This window comes from Xyrauchen texanus, chromosome 29 (assembly GCF_025860055.1).
Source record: "Xyrauchen texanus isolate HMW12.3.18 chromosome 29, RBS_HiC_50CHRs, whole genome shotgun sequence".
Taxonomy (NCBI): domain Eukaryota; kingdom Metazoa; phylum Chordata; class Actinopteri; order Cypriniformes; family Catostomidae; genus Xyrauchen; species Xyrauchen texanus.
The window spans coordinates 9,730,356-9,756,748 of NC_068304.1; the positions used below are offsets into that span (position 1 = coordinate 9,730,356).

General features: G+C 41.7%; 1 pseudogene; it reads left to right on the forward strand.

The window, feature by feature from the left end:
* The window catches only part of LOC127622799 (F-box only protein 40-like), a 60,421-nt pseudogene that overhangs the window by 33,561 nt on the left and 467 nt on the right, over positions 1–26,393 (forward strand).

Genomic DNA, 26,393 nt, shown 5'->3' on the forward strand with positions numbered 1-26,393 from the left:
TCCCATCTCAAAATGTGATCTCTGGAGCTCTGGTCTATTATATAATATTTGTATTTTTATAAAATGTTATGATTTTGTAGTGACTGTAGTGCCACGTCCCATTTATAAATGTAATTGAAAGAAGTTGCATCACTTTGTATAAAAGCCCCACAAGTTAATATGAGCTAACACAAGTTTATTTTAGGCTGATTAAATTATGTTGACAACACACTCTATCAGCAATATACGGCTTGCAGAAATTAACATTGCACTTGTAGATATGGAGTGACTAAACGTCCCAATAACAGGGACAGTACTGATTTTAAACACCATGTCCCACATCCCGAGGGAACAGTCGGGATGCCTTGTGTCTGAATCTAGAATTTTATGTCCACTCCAATCCATGTTCATGATGCCTAAACTTTAATTTAGCATTCACTTTTATCCAAAGCAAACAGAACTCTTTTTTTTTTTTTTTTTAATAATTTATCAATGGCACACAGGTACTACAAAATCATGCACTGTTATTAAAAATAAAAATAACATATAATAAACCAACTCCCAGTCAGCATTTGGCCAAGTGATGTGGCTTGCAATCTCTCACGTGTCATCCATAAAGAGGCAACAACACCATGATGTGCCAACCAGCAAGATTCTAATGGCATGCATAGGTTACAGTTAGTGGAGGTTCAGGTCGGGACAATATTTAATGAAAATTGAGACAGATTTACAGAGCAATCCCAACTCTAATAATGGCTGATAGGATTAAGGCAGTACAGAATACGGGGTGGGTTGACAATCAGATAAAAGGGGTGTTTCATTGCCGCTCTCATGTGCATATCAAATTTCAGCCTCAATTAAATTTTTTAAAGAATGAAAGAAAACAAAAATCAAGCCATTTCCCGTTTCTCTTTATTCATTATTAAATAGAAAATGAAATAGAAATAGAAATAGAAAAATTTATTTAGTATGTTTCTTCTATTCATCAGTGTTAAAACCAAAAAAGAAGAAACCAAATTTTTAGTCTTTCATTTTTTGTTTTTAACATTTAAAAAGAATGGACACAAAAGTACACAGACCAGAAAAGTTGTTTGAATCTGCTAATTCTATTCATCAGTGTTAAAATAAAGAAGAAACTGTATTTTTAATTTTTGGGTTAAAAAAATAAAAAGTAATGGACACAAAAGTACACGGAACTACATGGATTTTCTCAATCAAACTGAGAGAGATAGTTCAAGGCTGAAGACAGCCACAGTCACATTGTGTCCTAAACTGATGGCAAATGACACACAATAAAAGGTCTCTTTCGTATGTTAATCAGAATTTTGGTCCTAACCAGCCGTGACGAGCGACAGTACATTCTGTCTATCGCTTGAATTCTATTTTCAACAATGCACTTGGTACCCTGTGAACTGCCACCATTCCAAAATCTTTCCCATAACAGTATATTGAAGCCAGCAACTCACTAGCTGGTAAAAAAACAACTTAATTTTGCCAGAGAATGTTACATCTTCCCAATGTTTATTGCTAAGGTCAGGGCTGGATTGGGAAGAGAAATCTGGTCAGGTGTTCGCTTTCCTTTTCTGCATATTGCAGCGCCATTTTGTGGTCTGTTCTGCATAACGTAGTATCTCATTTTAGCTTATTGTGGCCCATGCGGCCCACTGGCCTGCTTGGTTCTCCCAATAGCCAGTCTGCCCCGGATTGGCCCCAAAGTGCGTCAGCCCACCTGGAAAATGCCCGGTATGCCAGATTTCCAATCCATCCCTGGCTGAGGTCTCACTCTATTCAGGTGGAGGTCTGTCACAAATATTCACCAGTTCAGAATGGAGAAGGGGGTGAAAGACAATTCTCTCAGTTTGATAGAGTACTCTGTTTTAAAGAAATAAGGCTGGTCATTGAAATGCATCTATTCTATAACTGCAAACTGTGCTCGTGGTAAAACGCTTTGTGTACAGTTGTATCAAAAAAGTGCTATATAAATGTAACATTCTTAACATTCACACAAACTCATCAGCAGGCGCGGGACTAGAGGTTGGTTTACCGAGCTTAAGCCGCGGATGTTTCAGGGAAAGCCACATATGTTTTTATAACGTCTCACTGCGCATCAGACAGTGTCTTTTTTTGTGTTCAAATGCACCGGCTCCGCCTCTGAGACGGGTGACCCAGGGATCCGAGGATCCACTGCCTTGGAGCTGGCAAGCAAACCACTCCATCCCCCGGTGGAGGGCCAGGAGGAGAATCTTTTGTTCCCTTTTAATTTTGTTTTGCCGCACGCTCCAGTAGCTGCGGTGCCCAAAAACTCAACAAAAGAGCAGATTCCTCAGTCCCTGTCACCCGACCACTGGCGTTTATCTCTCTCTGGCATGTCCAATGACCAGCCGGCAGTTTCCCCCCCACAGTTTCGATTGACCGCGGGGAATAAACACCCTCCCCCCTCCTCGACCAATCCGCCGGTGAGTAATAGGAGTCAGGTAAGTGCTTCGATGTCTCTCGACTCAGCACCACCACAGGGCTCAAACCCCATCAATGTGGCCTCCCTGGCTCCGCCCACGAAGCCCCACCTGCCGATACGTCAGATGAAATTGTTCCCCTGGTCCCCCTCATCCGGAGTTTGGATGCATGGCTCGTGCTTTCCAACACATCGCAATGGCTGACCCGGACCGTCCGACTCAGCTACGCGATTCAGTTCCCCAGGCGCCAGCCCGGGTTTTCCAGCATCCACTTCACCACGGTGAAGGGTGAGAACGAAGGTCGCAGAGGTTGCCCTTGCCCCGTTAAAGGAAGTGGGCATCCGCATTCTCAACTACCTCGACGACTGGCTAATCCTAGCTCACTCTCGGGACGTGTTGTGTAATCACAGGGACCTGGTACTCACGCACCTCTGCTGGCTAGGCCTTCGGGTCATCTGGGAAAAGTGCAAGCTCCTCCTATTTCAGAGCATCTCTTTTCTTGGGTTTGGAGTTGGACTCAGTCTCGATGATGGCGTGCCTCACGAACGACCGCGCCCAGTCAGTGCTAACAGAAGACCGCGTTCCCAATGAAACTATTTCAGAGGCTCCTGGGGCATAAGGCATCCTCGGCTGTGGCCACACTGCTTGGGTAAATGCATATGAGACCGCTTCAGCACTGGCTCTGGACTCGAGTCCATGGGCATGGCGCCGCAGGACACATCGCATGCCCATCACGCCGATCTGTCACCGCCTTTTCGTAATTCTACTGACAGGGGTTCCTCTAGAACAAGTCTCCATGTGCGTCGTGGTCACAACCGACACCTTCAAGACATCCTGGGGCTCTGTATGCAATGGGCACGTGGCCACTGGCCAACTGCCTCGAGTTGTTGGCAATACTGCTCGACCTGTGGAGGTTCCATCCGGTGATCCAGGGTAAGTACGTGTTGGTTTGAACAGACAACATGGCGATGGTGGCATATATCAACTGCCAAGGTGGGTTATGCTCCCCTCGCATGTCACAACTCCCCCGCAGTCTCTTCTTCTGGAGTCAGAACCACCTCAAGTCGCTGCGAGTCACTAACATCTCGGGTGACTTCAACACCATGGCGGACGCGCTGTCACGACAAGTCACCTGCAAAGGAGAGTGGAGACTCTACCCTCAGGTGATTCAGCTAATCTGGAATTGATATGGGCAGGCACAGGTAGACCTGTTTGCCTCCCTGGAATCCTCCCATTGCCCGCTTTTTTACACCCTGACTGAGGCTCCCCTTGGTATAGATGCGTTGGTACACAGCTGGAAGCCTTGTCTATGCAAGTATTTATTCCCCCAGTGAGCCTGCTTGCACAGACCCACCTTGTGCAAGGTCAGGGAGGACGAGAAGCAGGTCACCCTAGTGGCTCCCTACTGGCCCACCCAGACTTGGTTCTCGGACCTCATGCTCCTTGCGTCAGCCCCAACCAGGAAAATTCCCCTGAGGAAGGACCTTCTTTCTCAGGGACGGGGCACCATCTGGCACCTGCAACCAGACCTCTGGAACATCAATGTCTGGCCCCTGGAGGCACTAGGAGTTTGAATCCCTCCAAATCACGCCTTGTTCCCTCATGGGACCTCTCCGTATTCCTGCAAGGCCTGTGAGGGGCTCCCTTCGAGCCCTTCGAGTCAGTAGAGCTTAAGGCACTCTCCTTGAAGACTGCTGTCATCCTTGATTCTCTGTCAGTGAAATGTGCCTGGAGTTTGGTCCGGGCTACTTTCACGTGATCCTGAGACCCCGACCGGGCTATGTGCCCAAGGTTGCCAGAACCCCATTCAGGGACCAAGGGGTGAACCTGCAAGGCCTGTCCCAGGAGGAGGCAGACCCAGCTTTAGCATTGCTTTGTCCGGTGCGCGCTTTACGCATCAATTTGGATCGCACGTAGAGCTTTAGGATCTCGGAGCAGCTCTTTCTCTGCTTTGGTGAACAGCGGAAATTAAGTGCTGGATCATCGATGCCATAGCTGCTGCCTACCAGCCTCAGCACGTGCCGCCCCCTGCAGGGCTACAAGCCCATTCCACCAGGAGTGTGGCGGCCTCCTGGGCTCTGACCAGCGGCGCCTCTCTAGCTGAAATTTGCAGAGCAGCGGGTTAGGCTACACCCAACACTTTTGTGAGATTCTACAATCTCCGGGTTGAGCCGGTCTTGTCCCGTGTCTTAGCAGGAACGAACGGGTAATTCCGGGTCAGCCGGATGGGTATATCACTTGATTGAATGCAAGATGTGCGTTGCTGATTCACAGTAGTGTTCACAAATGTGTTCCCTGGTTGATTTCTTCCTAGCCCTGCGGCAGGCGAGTTTGCGGTAGTCGACTCAAGGGCTGTTCGACACTCACACTAGCGTCAGGGGAGGTTACGGGCCTGCCCGGTGCGCTGGCTATGCTGACTATGCCTGGCAGTCTGCCCATCTCGCACCACCGATCCACATAACCCAGTTCAGCTAGTTGTGGCCTTTTCATAGGGGAACCTTAGTGTCACTACATAGACACAACGTTGAGTGAGTGACAGATAGGGAACATCCTGGTTACTTCCTTAACCTCCGTTCCATGATGGAGTGAATGAGACGTTGTTTCCCTCCTGCCACAATGCTGAACTACCCGCTGATTGACCTTATTGTTGGCTCCTCAGCACAAAACCTAATGAGTGGTATGCACGTCCCCTCCTTTATACCCTTATGTCCGGGGTAGGGGCATGCAAATACCTCTCGCCAATCCCCATTGGCCTTTTATCAACGATCAGTGGTGTCTCAGGCTCTCAAGAGTGACCCCTAGTGTCACATCGACACAACGTCTTGTTCCCTCCATTAGGGAACGGAGGTTGCGGAAGTAACCAGGAGGATTTCATCATTATAGTATTTTCATTTTTTTGTCCTTTAAAAAAAATTAATATGTTTCTCTGATTTCTATTTGCGAGGAAGGAAAGCTAGTGATGTTTCTGACTTGCACTTGCATAGCCGCAGTCTTCCCAGAACATGTTGGTGCGGCTATCCTTATGAGGACTCTCCATAGACATAATGATTTTTATACTGTACAAACTATAGATTATATCCCCTAACTCTACCCCTTAACCTAACCCTCACAAAAATGAGAATTGTTACAAAAACAAAAAAGTTTAGTATGTTTTTTAAGCGATTTGAATTATGTGGACACAAGAAATGTCCACATTTATAGTATAATACCCTTGTAATGACCAGTTTGTAACCTACAAAAATGTCCCAGTAAACTACCGAAACACAGCCACACACACACACAGTTAAATTAATGCTCCATTTCTTTTTCCGTGAATCCACATGTGGATCGTGTAGCCTGTAACAGGCTTTCACTTGATCTGATCCGGTGCATAATATTATTTGTGTAAGACTTTTCTGCATGTTTGATTCTAATTGGCTTGTGTGTGTGTGTGTGTGTGTGTGTGTGTGTGTGTGTGTGTGTGTGTGTGTGTGTGTGTGTGTGTGTGTGTGTGTGTGTGTGTGTGTGTTCTGCTTTGTGAAGACTCACCCCATCACTTCTGTGTGGGTGTGTTCCACATTGTGGCTGATTGAGTGACTTTATTTGATAAATAATAAATAAAAATGTATTAGTCTAAAAAAGGTTTCGTCTAACCCATTAATTTCCTATGGCAGGCCAACATTGACCCGGAACAGTATCAAATCAATCAATCGGAACACAATCAAATCAAGGCTTGTATTACTTGTAAAACTTGTATTGAACCTGGAACATTCCTTTTCTAAAAGTAAATGTTTATCATGTTTATCATTAACTCTATAGCCTGCATCTCCATATAACATAATACTATAATATAATACTTCTTATGTGATTTATATGTTGCTTCCAAAACATAATGGTAGATAGTATTTTTTGTCTAAATATGCAGGTACTTTTGAATGGTTGTCTATGGAGAAAGGTACATTATGTCCTCATATTAGTGCAATTAAAGCATCTAATAGCAGGGGTAAACTACCAAAGCTAAACAGACAAACCCTGACCCCAGGGAGTGCACCACTGTTAAAATCCTCAAGTTTAAGACGTGTTTTAAATCTGCAGTTTCCCATCAAACTCAAAGTTTTCATTGACTTGTCACAGAGAGCTCTGAGACTCAGTGTAGCCTGACCATATTGATAGATGTTTAAGATCAAGGATAGGGAACCCTGCTCCTGGAGGGCCACTGTCCTGCAGAGTTTAGCTCCAACCCTAATCAGACAAACCTGAGGAAACTAATCATGGTCTTGATTCCTGGAAAAAGTTAAGGGCAGGTGTGTTTGATTAGGGTTGGAGCTAAACTCTGCAGGACAGTGGCCCTCCAGGAGCTGTGTTCCCCACCCCTGTTTTAGTCATTTTTGCATTTGATGTGCTGACCTGCAGTCTTGTCTTCTGCTTGTGGTTGTAGCTGCTGATATATTCTGTTATTAGCCATCTGCTTGAAAGATTAGCAGTATAATGCCTGATTTAAAATTTCACAAATTTCTGGCCTGCTTCACCGTGTTCTTCATTAATAGCAAAATTAAACAAAGATTCATGTCCCAGGGGAACCTATAAAATGTATTTCGTAATTAAGTAGTAATAGCAGTTAAGACATCATCGCAAGATGGCTTTTATTATTTTTTTATATAGATAGTGCAAGACGGCAAGCAGGTTGTTCATTGAAATTTACATGATCATAAACACCTGTATACGTGGGCAGTTTTATATTTTTTATTTATAATTTTTTTTCTACCTTCAGGTTGAATGGGAGAAACACATTGACAAAAAAATTTAAATAGTCATTGCGAGACATCAGTAGTTTTCATTTTATTGATTGGCATCAGTCTTATTTGTGTTTATAATCCAGGGATGCTAACAAGGTCATTGTTGTGTCATAAACTAAACTGTGAGTGCACATTTTTATTTATTTATTTATCATGGTATAGCGTATTTAAATAAAGCAGAAATTTATATTTCTAAACTTCTCAGTAAACTTCAAATATCTACAGTTCAAATTTGCATATGCTGTGGCCAGTTAAAGAAATAAATGATGATGAAATGATAGCTGAATATGTTTCTTCTTTACCCAGTAGAGCTGGCAATCATAACTACTTCCAGATTATTTTTGGATGAGTTCATATGCATGTCCATAAAATAATTCTGACTATCTACTGAAGTCTGCACATTATATACCAAAAACGTGTGGGGGTAATATTTTGGATAATAAATGTGGTTATATTGCATTTTTATCCAATTTTGTATGAAATGTTCATAACTTTTGGTAGTCCAAAAAACCTCCAATTCATTTATCACACTGGAAATGAAAAGCACACTGCAATATGTGATTGCAAAGTATACCACTGAAAATGTACTATAATATACAGTATACTGGAGAAATAGTGATAGTAGTATGATACTATGCTACTCTGAACATAGCCAATATCTTCAGGCAGGCAAGTGCAATCTGTAATTCTCAACAATCTCACTGTGCATGAAAGGGCTCTACTGTCATCTGGTGGACAATATATGTAATATGATCATTTTTATATGCTTTATAATTTTCAATATATAGCCCAAAACCTATAATAAAGGGTAATTATAACAACACTGACTCTCCTGTTTCATTTAAGTATATCCCATGTTTATGGACCAGCATATTAGCATTTAATTATCTATTCACCCACCTTTACACACTGGTTCAAAACTCCATTGTTAATAAATGTCAATTGTCCTCATTATGAAGGTGGTAGTACAAAAGCTATTGATCAGTCTTGACAATCAATTAGCACTGTATACAAATGAATGTAATTGTGTTTGATGTAATGTAACCCTGTCTCTCAAAGGCTTAGTCACACTGGCCTGGCAAGCTCTGTTTCGTCTATTTATAACAGCTGAAACAGAGGAGATATTAACAACCACACAGACTCGTTGTGCTACCATTGTCAGGAGAGCAAAGGGTAAGTGAGACTGACAAAAGTATTGCCAAAACGACAACTCCTTTACTGGTTGAAATTTAAAGGTCATGTAATGCATTGTTTGCATGGTTTATACAGGAATAGCTTTCATGGGGCTTCTGGTTTTCTGAGTTGATCAAAACAAATGCATTTCAAATAATCAAGATACAATCAGAACAAAAGGTCAAAGAGGTTATCTATTCAAACAATTTGTGCTGTGTAAATTTTTCATCTTGCTCTTCAGTGAAACATTATTTGATACACAAATGTATATGCTAAAACATGTTATGCTTTATGTTGTGTCTAGTCTAGAAAGAAAGGCAATAATTTACCAGACTATAAAAACTCTGGAACTTAGACATGACTTGTTTTCTTTCAATGTCTATTCGCTTGTCTCATTTCAGTGTCTATTTTCATACACAAGAAATTTCTACAATCATGGTAAGCTTCTGCTTATTTCAAGTTGTCATGAGCACGTTAACATGTACAGTCTTACACTGATTATTCTTAATAATCTGACAAAGCATAAGGGAATATAAACCCCGTAAACTGTTTTCCGTTATAGAGGTAAGCTAAACTATGGAAGCACAGGAGTGAATGTGAATATATAAACCAATGTATTAATGGACAAATAAATAGCCACATTTAAGTGTGAATAAATAAACCAATTTATAAATGGAAAAATAAATAGAAACATTTAAATGTGTTTATTTAATTCATGTTTTAAATTGTACTTATTAAAGTGCTATTTCATCGCTAAATATAAGTCATTTTTAAATGAACCTTTTAAAATGTGTTTAAAAAAGCATTTGGCAATTGCTTATCTTCATCCATTTGCCAGTTTCTTTTCATCATCCATTTGGCAATTGCTATTCTTTATTGTTTTACTTCCTTTTCTTTTACAATTTGTAATGTTGCTGATGCTGGCAATGACAAAGACGATGATGAAGATGATGTGTGATGAACCCAAGTGCAGTTTATTATAAATCATGATATCCAGAAACCCTAACTACAAACATGAACAAAACATAAGCATGAACTCGACATGACTTGGACGACTATGAAACAAAACATAAACATAAACATAAACATGACTTAACTAGACTTGACTTGATCATAGAACCAACAACGATACATACACAAACAATACCTGACAAATGACAATGGCAAACATGAGGGCTTAAATACAAGGACATGGGTAATAGGTAAACAAGACAATAGCTGAAACTATAAACAAGATAACAAGTCTAAATGAACTTCAAACCAATGAAAAGACTAATAACAAAGCAATAAAACAATGAACCAATGAAAACTAACAGGGGAAACACATGACAAGATCACATGAGGGAAGAGGAAATAGCATGTCATGACACCACATGACCTGAACAGGTACTAAACTTTAAAATAAAAGACATGAAAACAAGTACACACTAGGGGCAGCTCCCGACGACCCTAAACAAAAGTTAACTGTGAGGGAGCTGGGACGTGGCCTGGAGCTGAATCTGGCATGGCGGTGACATGGCCTGGAGCAGACTCTGGCGTGGCTGTGACATGCCGTGGAGCGGACTCTAGTGTGGCTGTGACATGGCCTGGAGTGGATTCTGGCCTGGCTGTGACATGGCCTGGAACGGACTCTGCTGAGGCTGTGACATGGCTTGGAGCAGACTCTGTCGGGGCTGTGGCATGGCCTGGAGTGGACTCTGCTGTGACTGTGACATGGCATGGAGCACATTGAGGATCCGGGGAAGAAGGTGGCACAAGATCAGCGACCATGACATGGAGTCAGCGAGCATGTGCAGTCAGTGCTGAACTGCCTGAAGTTGTTCAGGCGGAAAACAGCGGTCCCAATGTTGCAATTTCAGAGGCTCCTGGGGCATATGCCGTCTTTGGCGGTGGTCACGCCTCTCGGTTTGATACATATGAGACTGCTTCAGAACTGCAGTGGCGCACCACAATGCAGTTGATGGTAAGTCTCTTGGGAAGCCCCATCACTTCTGTGTGGGTGTGTTCCACATTGTGGCTGATTGAGTGATTTTATTTGATAAATAATAAATCCAGACCATGGAGTTGAGCTAAAGGCGGTCTCTTTGAAGACTGGCCTCCTCATTGCGCTCATGTTCAGCAAGAGGGTAGGGGACCTGCAGGTGTTCTCTGTCAGCAAAATGTGCCTGGATTTTAGTCTGGAATACTCTCATGTGGTCCTGAGACCCTGACATGGCTATATGCCCAAGGTTCCCATGACCCCGTTTCGGTTCAGGTGGTGAACCTGCAAGTGCTGCCCCAGGAGCAGACAGACCCAGCCTTGCCATTACTGTGTCCGGTGTGTGCATTTCACATCTATTTGGATCACACACAGAGCTTTAGATGCTCTGAGCAGCTCTTTGTCAGCTTTGGTGGACAGCGCAATGGGAGCAATGTCTCCAAACAGAGGATCACTCACTGGGTCATTGATGCTATCATTTTGGCATATCACGGCCAGGACGTGCCGCGAACCGTGGGGCTATGAGCACACTCTACCAGGAGTGTGGCGGCCTCCTGGGCCCTGACCAATGGCCTCTTTAGCAGACATCTGTAGAGCAGCAGGCTGGGCAACCCCCAATACCTTTGCAAGGTTCTACAATCTCCAGGTTGAGCTGGTTTCGTCCCGTGTGTTTTCAGGTACGAACAGGTAAGTTTGCAGGACAACTGGCCAGGTGTACCGCTTGCGTAGCAATGTAGCGACTGGGGGAATCAATGAAGGAATCATTAACTCGGCAGGTTCCGAACAAACAAGAACTTACTGTTGAAACTCCCCTAATTACTGAAATAGCGCCAACTAGTCTCCACAAGCACAATAAATGTATTGACAAAGAGACAATGAACCATTGACAGAGAACCGCATGTGACATCCGCATGCTCACCACGTGCTTATCGTGTTGAAAGAAAGGGGGGACTTTTGAACGTAAAAATGTGTGTCTTTCTTATAAAGCCTAAAAGGGCTTAGTTTTAATGAAATATGTTGTAATCCCTGTGTGCTATGTATTTTGGTGTAGATCAAAATTAGTAGAATTGTTTAGTAGTGTAGGAGAACTCATTATATCTAATAAGAGGCTTTATATTTAATAGCCTGAGTGTAAGAATGTTAAACCCACTTTTAAAGGTACCAAATATACCTTTCTTGGTATCAAATTAAACCTTACGATTTGTCCGAGCTGAATTCGAATATAAGATCTCTGTAGAATGATATTACGCGATGTTTTACTATCTTTTGAGTCATTCAGCCCAAAATCTCTTACTGTCATAAACATGCAAATGAGCCTTGACAAAGGAATCATTCTCCTGTCCCAATGGAAGGAGAATTTTACGACCTCCAAAGGAATGTTCAGAGAAGTGCTGACCCTCACTTCATTCTCTTACTGAGAAAGAGAAATGAACCCTGTTAATCTATCTAATGTGCCATCTCACATTTTCCCTTAAATGTGCTTGATCTATGTTTTCTTGCAAACTAATGGGTTAATGTTTCAGACTTTGCATACTATGGTTAACCAAAATCATATGTGTGGCATATTTGGTCTCTATAACTTGGTATTTTGAAGATTGAAATGACTGTGTACATGATATGTCGATAACAACAACATATTAGTATTACAAGTATATTTCCTATTTTCTTTCTTGCACATGCAATGGGCAATTTTACAACAAAGAGCAATAAACCAAATTCCCGCCTAGAACTCAAACCCTTCTTATTGGTCGAGCCAATGAGAGGTGGGACATGTTTTCTAAGGGTATAAAATTGCTGCACCCACTTTCTCTTATTCTCTTAGCCCTCTCTTTTTCTCTTATCTCTTCGCTCTCTTATGCTCCTCTGGCTTCCTGCCTCTCTTGCCCTCTGAGCCTTGTGCTCTCTCACTCTCTCGCTGAATGATGCCAAACTAGAAGGCCCCAAGGACTCCCAAGCGTGCGCCAGGCTACGGCCTTGTCTCTGACTCCCACTGGTTCTCTCTCTCATCAAGACAACATCATCAAAGATCAACTGGAGCCTCAACAAATTGCATCAGGACAGTTTAATTCAAATGGGACATGCAAGTATCAAACTTAGTCTCATTATTTGATACATTAAGTATCCTCACCCCTTTCTAAAAAGGGCGTGTCAGAACTAATATGATGGTTTGCTCAGGCTGTTGATCTGCTGAACTTCAAACAATGCTATAACTTCTTGCCTTCCTGTATTCTGCTTCAGCCCTCTTTCCCTTGGTAAACTGTATGAATGTATGTATATATGTTAGAGTAGTTTAAATGTTTAGTCTAGTTAATAAAGTCTTGTTCATGTCACATGTAAAGTTGTCTGTGTCTCAAGCTCATATCTAAAGTCACTAATCATAGATTTTGACTACTTGCTCTTAATACTTAGTAAGAAAGACATTTCCCATGCCCCGAAATGTACCTTTCTATTAATTAATTAATTAATAACCAATATTGAGTGTTCACGGGATGAACCGAGTATTTGGTTGTAATGTTAATGTAGCTACATCAAGTTAACCCAATTAACTGATCCAAATATTCATAATCGATTATAACAAGTTATGATTGATTATTAATATTTCATAGAGCTGATTCGCTACCTAATGGTGGAAGAATGTAGAGCTGATTCGCTACAGCAATGTGTGCTTTTTATCCCCCCCAGCCGGGTTCACTAGGTCGTGGACCCTGGATGTCCTTCCTGCTTAGCCCTGTGGCAGGTGAGTTCATGGAGAAACTCGATGCCGGCCCAGTAGGTGTGCTTTTAGGCCCTGTACCGGTGGTAAACCTTCATCTTCCTTGGGCAGAGTTCCCCTCTGCCACCGGTCGGCGTGTTTGTAGAGCTCCATCCCTTCTGGGTAGGACCTACCACGAGGACTACTCCACATGTGACACTGCCGACAAGACCATGTGGTGTATTTCCACACAATTGTCCCCCCTCCGGGCAGGGTCTCCATGGTGTCTTCCCCTTGGATAAGGACACCCCCTGTCATGGACACTTATGGCCCCCAGCTGAAAGATTTCCACTCTTTTTTGTGGAGAAAACAACTACCACAACAACTACCCGCTGAAATGGTCGGGACCCTGTCTCGGCTCCTCAGCACAAAACCTGAATGAGTGGTTGCGAGCCAGCTCCTTTTATACCTGCAAGTCCGAGGGACTGTTTTGCAAATTCCACTCGCCAATTCCCGTTGGCATTTTCTCATACACATACAGTACATATTATATATTTACATTTTCATTTGAAAGAGACACTTTCATAATACACATAGGAAATACACAACATTAGTTTAAACACTACCACAAAAGTGTGCTTGCTTGCCTTCTCTGTATCCTCAGCTAACCGTCATTCAGAGAGTCTGCCTTTTCTCTATCCTACTGTACACAGGCAATAATTGAAAAAAGAAAAGCCATTGGCAAATGGATGAGGAAAAGCAATTGGCAAATACCTTTTTAAAATGCAATTTAAAAGGTGCTTTTAAAAATGTGCATTTAAAAGACTCATAAATGTACTCATTTATTGCTACATCTAATGACTATTAAAACATGACATTTTATTTATTAATGCACAATTCTATTGTTAAATATAATTACATTTTAAACATTAATTAAATAAACACATTTAAATGTGTATTTTTATTTGTCCATTTATAAATTGACTTATATATTCAAATTCAAATTAATGGATTGATAATTTATTACTTGCTAAAAACTGATCGGTACGTGTAAATTTTTCCCATTACCCCAATTTTATGGGCTGAAATATGTGCCACCAGAAACTGAATTTGAACCATTTATATTTGAATTTGAATGGCTAAACTTGAATAATTGCATTGAAAAACTGAATTTGAATCACATAATTTGAAATTGTATTGTTTAATTAAAATTGAATTTATTCAAAAACTGAATCTGAATTGTATCATTTGAAATTGAATTTATTCGTTTGGAACTGAAGTCCAATAAAATTTTATCCTCACTGAAAATTAAACTCTCTATATATCTTCACATTCACTTCTCACAATTCAGATTCAGTTCTCAAATTCAATTTCAAGTTACTGAGACAGACATCCGGGTAGTTGGAGGATGAAGGAAGAGCAATCGAGCGCAGATCGATAGATAGCGTTCATAGGTTGGTTTCACGTGACGTCACGCTGCTGCATCGCGAGAGCACGCAATTCAGATGGAGGGCAGGAAGTGAAATAGCTGAGGATCAGCCGTCTGGCAAAATGCCAATGTTTTGTGTAGTTTACGGCTGTTCCAATCGTTCTAATCGAGAAAAGGGAAAGGGTTTTTATAGAGTACCGAAGATTGTCACTCATAAAGGTGAGAAATGTAAAAAGCTCACAGAACAACGCCGTAAAAAGTTGATTTTTAACGTACGTCTGCGGTCGGGAGGAGCAGAGTCTGTAGCGACCACTTCGTCGGAGGTATGTTAGCTAGCCAACGTGTTTTTTGTGTCTGTGTTTATATAGCATTAGGTTGTCATTAAATGCTCATTTACTTAGTAATGCTTATTAAGTTACCGGTAGTCTAATATGGACTTGATTGGGGCTTTTTAGGTTGCCCTAGCGCTTGTCTAATCTTTCGGAGTCTATTGTCCCATTGGAGTAAGGAGGAGGGATAATAATCAGTCAGTCCAGTACCTGAGCCCTCACACATGTAGTGTCCAATACCTGATCCCTGCTTCTTGGCTCTGATGATGATAAGTAAGAGGACATGGAGTAGTAGTACCTGAGCCCCGACACATATCAGTCTGTTAATATGTTTTCAACAAGTGTAATACTTTTATCCACTAGTCCAATTGTACTGGCTATATGTATTATATGTAATGAAATGGATTCTAATCTGTTATTGCACACCATGTTCTTGTTATTATAACAATTGTTGAAAAATCTAATCTTGTAAATAAACCACCATGTATAATTCTGTCTTCTCAATGGCATTTAATGTTTTCATTTAAATTATACAACAGCCAGAACTCACAAAGACCACACTCATAACAATAGTCAAAATGTAATCTTGTCTCATACAACCGTATTGATATAACAGCAATATCACACAGCCCACTTTCAAGAGTGCCTGGATCCTTTCATTACATTACACATGTGAGTTTGTAACTTGCTGTCCCAGTATTTCTGGAAGTATGCCGTTTCTAAAAAAGCCTAACATCATCCTAAAGTTCAAGATCGGGCAAAATCCTTTCAACAAAAATGTCGTTGTGGTTCCACACAACAAAATCACAGTACTCAGCGTCTACAATGTGAAGCTGTCCCTGAACTTGGTAGTAGTAGTCATGAGTCCGGTCCACTAAAGTGTGTGGACACTAAAATCACAGAGAGAAGGACACGTGAACAATAGATTAACAAATATATTTTCTGCCTTTTTGCTCAGTTTAGGACTTGAGACACGACTCAGTCTCGAGATTTAGGGACTTTACTACAACAGAGACTGTAATATTACCTTAATCTTGCAGGTGCCAGTTCCGTGACAGTCACAAGCAACAATCCCATCAGGGGAGGACCCCATGTATGGCCACTTGGGGTTCAGCCAGAGACCACTGTCCATACAGGAGAAGCCTGCATGCTCCCGACCCATCAGCTTCTCATAGACTCCTCTGGCTTGTGCTTCATGTTTGCATCCATAACTGTACACAGTACACATGCAAAACATGAAAAGGAAATGATTACTTAGTATTGGATGTGTAGAGCCAGTTCAGTGATTTAAATGCCATTTCCCTAACCCCTATACTTAGTTCTACTCCTGCATAACCATAGTCTTATAACCCTATAACTAACGTGCACCAAAGCAATGTGTTACTATACATTTCATTTAATATTCCACCAGTAAGATACATTTACTTAATAGACAAGCTTCTTTTTTATCCAAATTATACCCTCTGTTGTCAGTGTTTCTTTTTCTGGACATACACACTGTTTACACGAGGCCTTACCTCTGCCTTACCCTAATTCAAACCCTAAATACCTTGTAGCGGCTGTGGTGAACCTATATGCTTCTGGGTAGCATATGGCCTTGGTCAAGCTCTTGGATGGTTGCTGTGGGTTGGTCTTAATAGCTTGTTTCAGCTTGGAAGCAGTTATGCGTCCAGCTCTTTGCCTAAACCAAATCCTGCTTGCACTCTGACTTCGAGTTGCCCTCTCTACAGCCTGGACCTGGGACATGATGAGCTCTTCTAGCTGGAATACCTGGCATAGCTCTCCAAGCTCTTTGGGGGTAGCTGCAGAGTCTCTGGTGTTCTGTATTCAAGAACAGTTTTAGGAAGCATACTAGATTTGGGGATGAATTCTTTGTAGTAAGGCTCCCTAGCCATCAGTGCTGCACTCCTTGGACAGTTTTTGCTTAAAGTCTCAAAAAACTAGCATATGTTTCTGACCCTCTCTTCACTCTTGGGCATGAAATTGATTTCCCAACCTGGTTTTCAGTTGTCCTGCCATCAATAGAACAGTCAAGCTTTTTTTTTTGGCTTTAGCAGAGAAGTCGATCAGAGCTACTGGAGCAGCAGGAATCTGAAAATAAGTTAACACAAAGAAGATCATTAAGTCCACATTTCTGTGGTCCATAACCATAACATATCTATATGCAGTATAAATCTGGCGTATATCCTATGGCTGTGAGCAAAACAGGTAAGGCTATCATCACAGGATTGAGATGCCAAACTGTGTTTATGTGGGTCTTTGCTGTCTTAGCTTCTCTTTGTCCAACAGGGAAATTGTGACTGACCACATTGTCACAAGCTACACATGTTAAGGCAGAATATAGAATAGAAATAATTTAATAAAACCCCAACATTAGGTATGATGGAATATAATGAAAATCCCCTAAAAGAAGATGAAATGTAGGCTAGATGAAGACAAGCAATCTGCCTGATTAAGTAACCAAAGGGGCACAATATAAACATTAATTTAACATCATAATTTAGCCTACAGTTACAGTGTCCAAAAAATACAGTGTCACCTTACCTTTTTACATGTGATGGCATCAGCCACTTGCACTGCTCTGTTGTGCAGGAAGCTGTATCGTTTTCTTTCGAAGTGTAAATGTGCTATTTTTGTGTTCTAGTCAAACGGAATTAACTAACTTATGCATTCAATTCAAATGAATAGGGCTAGTGCTATGGTGTAATTGCCCTGAAGTTTATGGCCTTACATTATGCTAGCACCTGCCAAACACAGCGACACATAACTTACACGCTTACTACTCTCTCTCTCTCTCCTCTCAGTAACGTTACTCTGACAATGACAAACACGAGGAGAAGTTATCGGAAAAAAATCACACTGAAGACATGACCAGTCTACTTGGCGGCGGCTAACACTAGCTACGTTTGCAACAACATTTTCACCGGAGGAAGAGGCAAACGCTTAGAAATAATAAACACCAGGCAAAAATGTTGTTACAAGAGCTAGTAGGCTACCATAAAACGTGGGATTATAGCTACTGTTTGCAACGTCGGGAGAAAGATTTAATTTCCCTGTTTCTACAAAATAGCTATAACATTAACAACAGTTAAACAAAAGATCGTTAGATCGTAAAAAAAAAAATTCATTACCGTATTTGTCCCAGCCGAATCCATGGTGGTGGTGGTGGTCACGCAAGTCAGGCAAGCACTTCTTCTTTGTTTCATGGCGGGTAACGTACTGTGCTCCAAAACATTGGTGCTGATTGGCCCAAGAGGAGTCCTGTGCGCCAATGAACGCTATCTATCGATCTGCGCTCGATTGCTCTTCCTTCATCCTCCAACTACCCGGATGTCTGTCTCAGTAACTTGAAATTGAATTTGAGAACTGAATCTGAATTGTGAGAAGTGAATGTGAAGATATATAAAGAGTTTAATTTTCAGTGAGGATCAAATTTTATTGGACTTCAGTTCCAAACGAATAAATTCAATTTCAAATGATACAATTCAGATTCAGTTTTTGAATAAATTCAATTTTAATTAAACAAAACAATTTCAAATTATGTGATTCAAATTCAGTTTTTCAATGCAATTATTCAAGTTTAGCCATTCAAATTCAAATATAAATGGTTCAAATTCAGTTTCTGGTGGCACATATTTCAGCCCATACAATTTCACCTCATGCAATTTATGCGTTGTGTGCATATCTGTTTACGTTTTGACATCAAAAGCAGAGAATAACACGATGACTTCAAATCTCATGTAAACATGGTTTTATTGGGGCTTTGGGTCAACTGGGAAAAGAGCAAGCTCGCCCCGGTTCAGAACATGTTGGTCCCACTGAAATCCATTCAGAGGCTCCTGGGCATATGGCATCCTTAGAGACAGTCACGCTGCTTGGGTTGATGCATATGAGACCACTTCAGTACTGGCTACAGGCCAGAGTCACGCAGGCTTGTCGCTGTCTATTCAGCCCCTGGTCAGACCTAGCTTTCCTACGGGAAGGAGCTCCCCTAGGCCAGGTCCCCATGCATGTCGTGGTTACGACAGATGCCTCAGGGCATCATGTGCAATGGGCACTCAGTAAAAAAGACTGCGTTGGCACGTCAACTACCTCGAGTTGCTGGCAGTACTACTTGCCCTGAGGAGGCTATTGCCATTGATCCGGGGCAAGCATGTGTTGATCCGGTCTGACAACACAGCGACAATTGCGTACTTCAGCTGCCAAGGCGACCTACACTCTCGTCGAATGTCACAACTCGTCCGTCGTCTCCTCCTTTGGAGTCCGCATCGGCTCAAGTCGTGTAGTATATTTTTATCAAGTTAATCAGGAATAATCAATGAAAAACATTGTTGATTTATACCACAGTTATGTCTGAGGGGCAGACATGCAGTTTACTGTGTGTAAAGGCCTGTGGACGTGATGAATGTGTGCTCACATATGTTTGACAATTTGACTGTGTGTGCAGAAACATAAATAGCATTACTTAGGGGGGAGAATTGATCTCTTCCGAAGGACATTCTGTTACTTCTTAACATGGTCAAGACCAGAGTCAATGAAGAGCATGATAGATAATGCATGTAACCCCACCTTGTTTGAGGAGGTGTATTTAAGTAAAACCAAACCAGAGATGGTTCAGTTGTTGTTGTTGTTGTTGGTGGTACTGTGGTTCCACCGTAGGCAACTCGGCTTTATTGTGTGATAATAAAGTCTATTCTTCTGAAATCAAAACCACAAAGATGCTGAGTGATTTTTTACAAAATTGGCATGAAAAACTACTACAGTCGCTGCGAGCCACCCACATCCCAGGCCACCTCAACAGCACAGCGGACACGCTGTTGTGACAGTTTATGCTGTCTAGAGCTGATCTAGAGTTGATTCGGCAAGCACAGGTAGATCTGTTCGCTTCCCCAGAATCCTCCCACTGCCCACTTTGGTACTCTCTGACCGAGGCTCCCTCGGCACAGATGCCCTGGCACACAGCTGGCCCCTGGGGCTGCGCAAGTATGTGTTCCCCCCCAGTGAGCCTACTTGCACAGATTTTGTGCAAGGTCAGGAAGGACGAGGAGCAGATCCTCATAGTGGCCCCTTATTGGCCCTCCCGGATTTGGATCTCTGACCTTAGGCACTATCTGGCACCCACGACCGAACCTCTGGAATCTCCATGTCTGGCCCTTGGATGTGATGTGGAAGACTTAAGTGGTAGACACGATCACTCAAGCCAGGGCCCCCTCAACAAGGCGCCCTTATGGCCTGAAGTGGCATCTGTTCGCTCAGTGGTGTTTTTCCCGAGGTGAAGACCCCCAGCGATGTGCAGTAGGGTCAGTGCTTTCCTTTCTGCAGGAAAAGTTGGAGGGACGGCTGTCCCCCTCCACCTTGAAAGTGTATGTAGCCGCTATATCAGCGCATCACGATGCAGTGGACGGTAAGAATTAGGGAAGCACAATTTGATCATCAGGTTCCTGAGAGGCGCGAGGAGGTTAAACCCCCCCAGGCCATGCCTTGTTTCGTCATGGGACCTCTCTGTGGTCCTTCAGGGAGCTCCCTTCGAGCCCCTTGAGTCAGCAGAGCTAAAGGCGCTCTCTCTTTCAGGGATCAGGTGGTGAACCTGCAAGCGCTGCCCCAGGAGAAGGCAGACCCAGCCTTGGTGTTGCTGTGTCCGGTTTGCTGCAAGTTTGCAGCAAATTTGCCATGAACTCTCAATTTTTGTAAGGGTAATTTTAGGTTATAAGTAGCATTTTGATGTGCATGTAAACACACTCAATGTGGTCATCCACTTCTGGTTTCAAACAAGAACATTTTATGAGCAAATACAATATATTAAAAGTAATGTGATTTCTTGTTGGACATGAATACTCTCAAAAATTTTTAGAATATGTTTTGGATTGTCACCCTCAGGGTAAGAACAGTAGCACCCGCTCTGACCTTCATCCACACTGTGAAAAATGTCATAACCAGCACTGCAAGCTTCCCGTAGATATCTCAACTTCCTGCGTCGTCATTTCCTGCTGCCTGCAGTGCGGAGCTGCCTTCCATCTTTGTAAAGAAACTGAGCATCGTCTTCTCTGCCCAAAGGAAATTGTACCCTGCCTCAACTCTGGCTATGGCTGTCCCATGACCATGACCCGTCAAAGGCTTGCTAAGCACCTGGAAGTCTGCCCTGCCAGTGTGGTCTCTTGTAGCCTTGAATGGAACCGATGGCCTGTAAGTGAGATGGATATGACCTTCTACAGGCATGCCCTGCAGGATCCAAACTGCACAACCCAGCTTGATATTGCTATGGCCCTTAGAGATCAGAAGCTTCTATTCTATTAAGATGAAGGCGCTCTTCCCAGAGCTGACAGAGAAGATGGAGGAGCCTGAAGCTCAAATGGATGGGGCTGTTGGAGGTGTTGATCAAGAGCAGTGGGAGTCTAAGACATTCAACCCACAGGATGTGTTAGACAATGGTCTCAACCCAAGAAGAGCGACTGTCTCTTGCAAAGAGCAGAGATGTGGCCTGCTTGGAGAACTACAGCATTTGGGAGAGAATGTTTGCGAAGGAGAAGGAAGGATGAAGTATTAGCTCTGAAGAATTTAGAGGATAAAAATATTCTGGAAAAGGACAAGGAAGACTCAAGAGTGACCCCTCCATCTCCCCATGATTCCCAAGATGCAGAGCTTTCAAGAACAGGTTTAGCCCCATGGCAGGATGGCGTTCTTGACAGACTTCATAAAGAGGTGAATGTGGCTGAATATAATATGTACATGGTGCATAACGGATACATGCTTATCGACTTTGGCCAGCTGGCTGCTTGCACTCCAAAAGAGAAAGATTTTGTTTATGGAAATTTAGAGCCCATTGAGGTTCAATCCTTACACTCGTTCAATGTGCCGACCAGTTACAGAGCCAAACGCAGCCACCTCAAGGATCCATCCCGAATGGTGAAGAAGACAGACCAGAATATTGACACTTCTGATTTAGGGATTGCAATAGAAGAGCTCCCAATTACAAATGAGGTACAGACAACATTGCTGTGCTCTCTCGAAAGAGAATTTAAAGGTCATCAGATAAGTGAGACTGTTGGAACCGATGGCTTGTATACTGACTTTGGCACCCAGACCTACGACTTCCCTTCTGCTCCGTTCCAAACAGACACTTCCTTGGCAGATGTTGTTGAGGATCAACCTCAAAACCTACATGTGCAGATTCAGACAGAATGTGTGACCAGAAGACACAACAAGTCATGTTCAGCCTTCACCTACATCTGCTGTCATACTTTCAGGTGAGACGAATATGCCTGGCACTTCAGAAATGTGCATGTAGATATCCAGTCTTGTCTTACTGGCTGGTTTACACAGCGATGTCCACTTGCTTACCTGGGCTGCACCTTCAGCCAAAGGCATTTTCGTCCATCTAAATGCAGAGCCACTGTCATCTATGATCTGGATCTTAGCGCTTTCATCCTTCAGCCTGAGGTAGCAGCATCACTTTACAAGGGAGTAAAAACCACTAGCAGAGAGCGGAAACGAGCAAGAAATTTAGACTCTCTGAGTAGACTTCCTTTTGAGATCTTACAACACATTGTGGGTTTCCTGGACAGTGTGTCTTTGGGTCATCTAGCTCAGGTCTCTAAGCTCATGAGGGAGTTGTGTTGTACTGTTCTACAGCAGAAGGGCATGGTGTCCCTCAAATGGGAGAGAAAGACCTACTCTCACGGTGGATTTACCTGGAGGGCCCGAAAAAAGGTAAATTCTGTACTCGTATTCTGTTAACTGATGCCAGGAAGAGTTTGAAGGACTGTTTCACCCCCCAAAAATTCTTTCATTATTTACTCATAATCCAAACCTGCATATTGTTGTTTTTTCCCAATTGTAAAATCAAAAGAAGATTTTTATTAAGAATATTAAGGCAGCTCTTTTTTATACAACAATAGTTAATTGTGACCTCTTCTGTCAAGCTCCAAAAAGGACAAAGAAAAACGACAACATGAAAGCACCATACAATTAGTCCATATGACCCTTTAATAATAATCAAAATCTCAGAAGTCATACAATAACTCTTTGTGAGAAACAGACTTTTATACTTTTAAATATAAGACCTTAGTTACTGCAGCTCTTAAAAATTATTCCCCATTCGGCATTGTAACAAGGTTACTAGCTTCATGGGAAAGGGGGAGGCGGGAACAGGCTGAACGGTCAAAATAATATTTAATGAAACAAAAAGACGTACAACACAAACGCACACACGGCAGCTGCGTGTGGCTCTCTTTCTCTCTTGAACTGCTGCATTCCGCTGCATCTATCCCTCTCCTCGGCTAATTAGCCTGATTGGGGGCCGGGCGTGCATAGTCATGGCCCCGCCCTCCTCCTTGTCACAGGCATATTTACTGCAAAAAAAAAAATATTCTTAGTGTTGGTCTCTTGTTTTCTGTGTCGGTTTTCTTTATCATTCTTAAAACAAGATGCATTATATTTAAACAGTAAGTACAGGACAAGAATACTTGTTTTGTTTTTTTGCTTGAATAGTATGCCTGCATTCATTCAACATGACGATAACACGGGAAGTCTTGTTTATGTGAGTTCTGGTACACAGAGTCGAGCGCCATCTCTTATCACACAATTTTGCATCATCTCCAGCATATTTACCTTCCTCTGTGGCACAAAAAGATGCTTGTTCCATCAGCTGTGTAGAATGCCCAGGTTCAGATTACCTGTTGAAGCCAGGAAGTAATTGCATGTGCATATTCAGTGACGCGCACATTTTGGATTTTCCACATAAAAGTTTTACTTCACTGATGGTTAGGTTCAGGTTTGGGGTTTGGAGGAACAGATTATAAAATATACATTCTTCATCACTGTATTGCAACCTGAACAGCTGAAAACAACTCGCTTCACAACTCCCTTTTGGCGCCCCTCTGTGGACATTACACCTGGAAAATGTAGCTCACACGTGCCCATAGATATAGAGTCGGCAAGTAAGCAAAGTGTTGTTATCATAGTTACTCATGCATTCCTATGAGGAAAACTGGGAGAAATAACCAATAGGTTTGGCTATTTTAACAATGAAAAATATGACTAAAAGCTGTTGTGCTGCTGCTCGGCCATAAAGTAGTTTCTTAACCAGGCCATCCCAAGACAAACATTTGTGTCACATTAATATTTTGTCATTCGATTGGTATCATAAAACATTTTTATTTATACCTTGCAATATGATTGATGATTAATGAAATGACTGCACACATACAATAGCTCAAATTTCACATTTCACAGCAACTACCAGAAACCCCGTTTACTAAACATTTTGCCAAACCAAACTTACGGAGAAATCCATCTCATTAGAAATGTTTGATTGATTAACGCATGAAATAAAGCACTGATCATGACAAGTTTTCTCATGCATCCTTTCTTGTTTTCTAGTGTTAACTCATTATTATTATGTCTCTGCTGGAACCACTGATGATATGATAATCGATTTAGTCTTAAATCCGCTCTGACATTAAAGCACGTATCACGCATATGTTCGACTGCAGCCACAGTGCTCTTCTTTGGGCTAATATATCTGTCAGTTTGCAGGCAATAATTTTTATTTTTTTTCCCCATTGTTTGGAGTTAAAAAAAAAACTAAAAAAAAAAAACAAACAAAAAAAACACATCAGCTTTGTCATATTTTTAGTTATTAAAATAGCCAAATTTGTCAGATATCTCTCCCCTTTTTACTAATAGGAATGTATGAGTAACTATGGTAACAAGGCTTTGCTTTCCTCACGGTGAACCATGCCCCCAGATATGATGCGTTGCTGACTGAATCTATATGCCCTATAGCTAAATGTCTATAGCTAAAAACTAAAATCAACCTATTGTTTCTGATTTCACTGTGTGATCAGTCTTTTTCATTTATGACACAAGAACCAATTTGTGAATAACAAGTCACTGGATTCTTTTATCGTGATTTTTGTCTTTTTTGGAGCTTGACAGCTATGGTCAATATGAAGTGTCATTGTATGTAAAAGAGCTGCATTAAATTCTTCAAACATTTTCCTTTTGTGTTCCACAGAAAGAAAAACAGCATACAAATTTGGATTATGACAGAATTAACATTTTTGGGAGAACTATTTCTTTAAGAAGACTTCACAGTCAGTCAACACAACCATGTGCACAGTCAAACATCGATATAGACATACCTTCAATGCTTTCGAGTCCTGTCTTGTTTTATTTCAGGAGCATTAGCAGTGTTGCAGTGCATGATACATATTTTAAGTACATATGAACACTGTTGTCTGATTTCTGAGGTATGTGGGTCAGATAGCAACAGAAATGACTTGCATGGGTCACATTGCCCTCCCTGGCTCAATGTCAGTCAGCAAACACTGCTGAAAACGTTTCTAGTGCATGACGGGTGGCCACACTTTGTTTGCCCATTGATCTTAGTGTTAAACCAGTAGGAGCGTAGTCTCACGTAGCCAGACATGTGACTAAAACTGCAAAGTTAAATTGGCCGAGAACCACCCACTTAGACTGGAAGAGCAATTGCACAAAAAACACTGGGAAAAATAGCAGTAAATGTCAATTAAGTGTCTAAGTACTGCACAGACAACTTAAATACAGACTATTTCACAGACATAGAGGAACTAAGTAAACAAAGCAGAATATGCCATATTTACCTGCTAATACATGCCTCAAACAAATCTCTGAATATCTTCACAAGATTTGATGTTACTAGACTGGAAATTCCAGTGATAATTTCATCCTCAAAAGTGCTTACTGTATTAAAGGGATAGTTCACCCCAAGATGAAAATTCTCTCATTATTTACTCACCTTCATGATATCCCAGGTGTGTATGACTTTCTTTCTTCACTAGAACACATTTGAAAAAAAAAAAAAAACTGAAAAATATCTCAGCTCAGTTGGTCCTATTAAGTGAATGATGATCCGATTTTTGAAGCTCCACATATCACAGACTGTCATCATAAATGTCATCCATATGCCGCTAGCTGATAAAATAATGGCTTCTAAAGTGACAAGATTGCTTTTGTTGCAAAAAAGACAAATATTTAATATAAATCATGCTTTTGGTCAGAAGCGGTACACGCGTGTGACTTAATCGCATTGGCATTTGAAACACACGAGAAGTGAGGCACTTGAGTCACAGCCAGAAGAGCAGCACTGTTTCCAAGTGAGTAAGAGGAACGCTGTACAGTATCTTGGTTGGTTTTGGTTTAGATCTGTATTTTTCTTTACTCACAATGGTGCATTTGTCTGCTTATCCTAGATGTCTGAACTGAAAATATGAGGAGAATGTGAGATTACTTCCGTATCATGGCAATAGTAATAAGTAACAAAAAACCCTGTGATCACCACCTTCTCATGAAGTTTACAGGAAGTGATGATTTAGAGTTAAAATGTACTTAAATATTTATCTTTTTTTCACACCAAAAGCATTTTTTTACTGTTTCAGTCATATCTATGTTGTTTTTGCGGACTGTCTGTGATTTTTGGAGCTTCAAAAATTTAATCACCATCCACTTTAATTTTAAGGACCTACTGAGCTACGATATTTTTCTAATTTTAGGCTTTATAATCTTTCAAAGATTTATGATCTTTGAACCTTCCTCATCTCCTTATA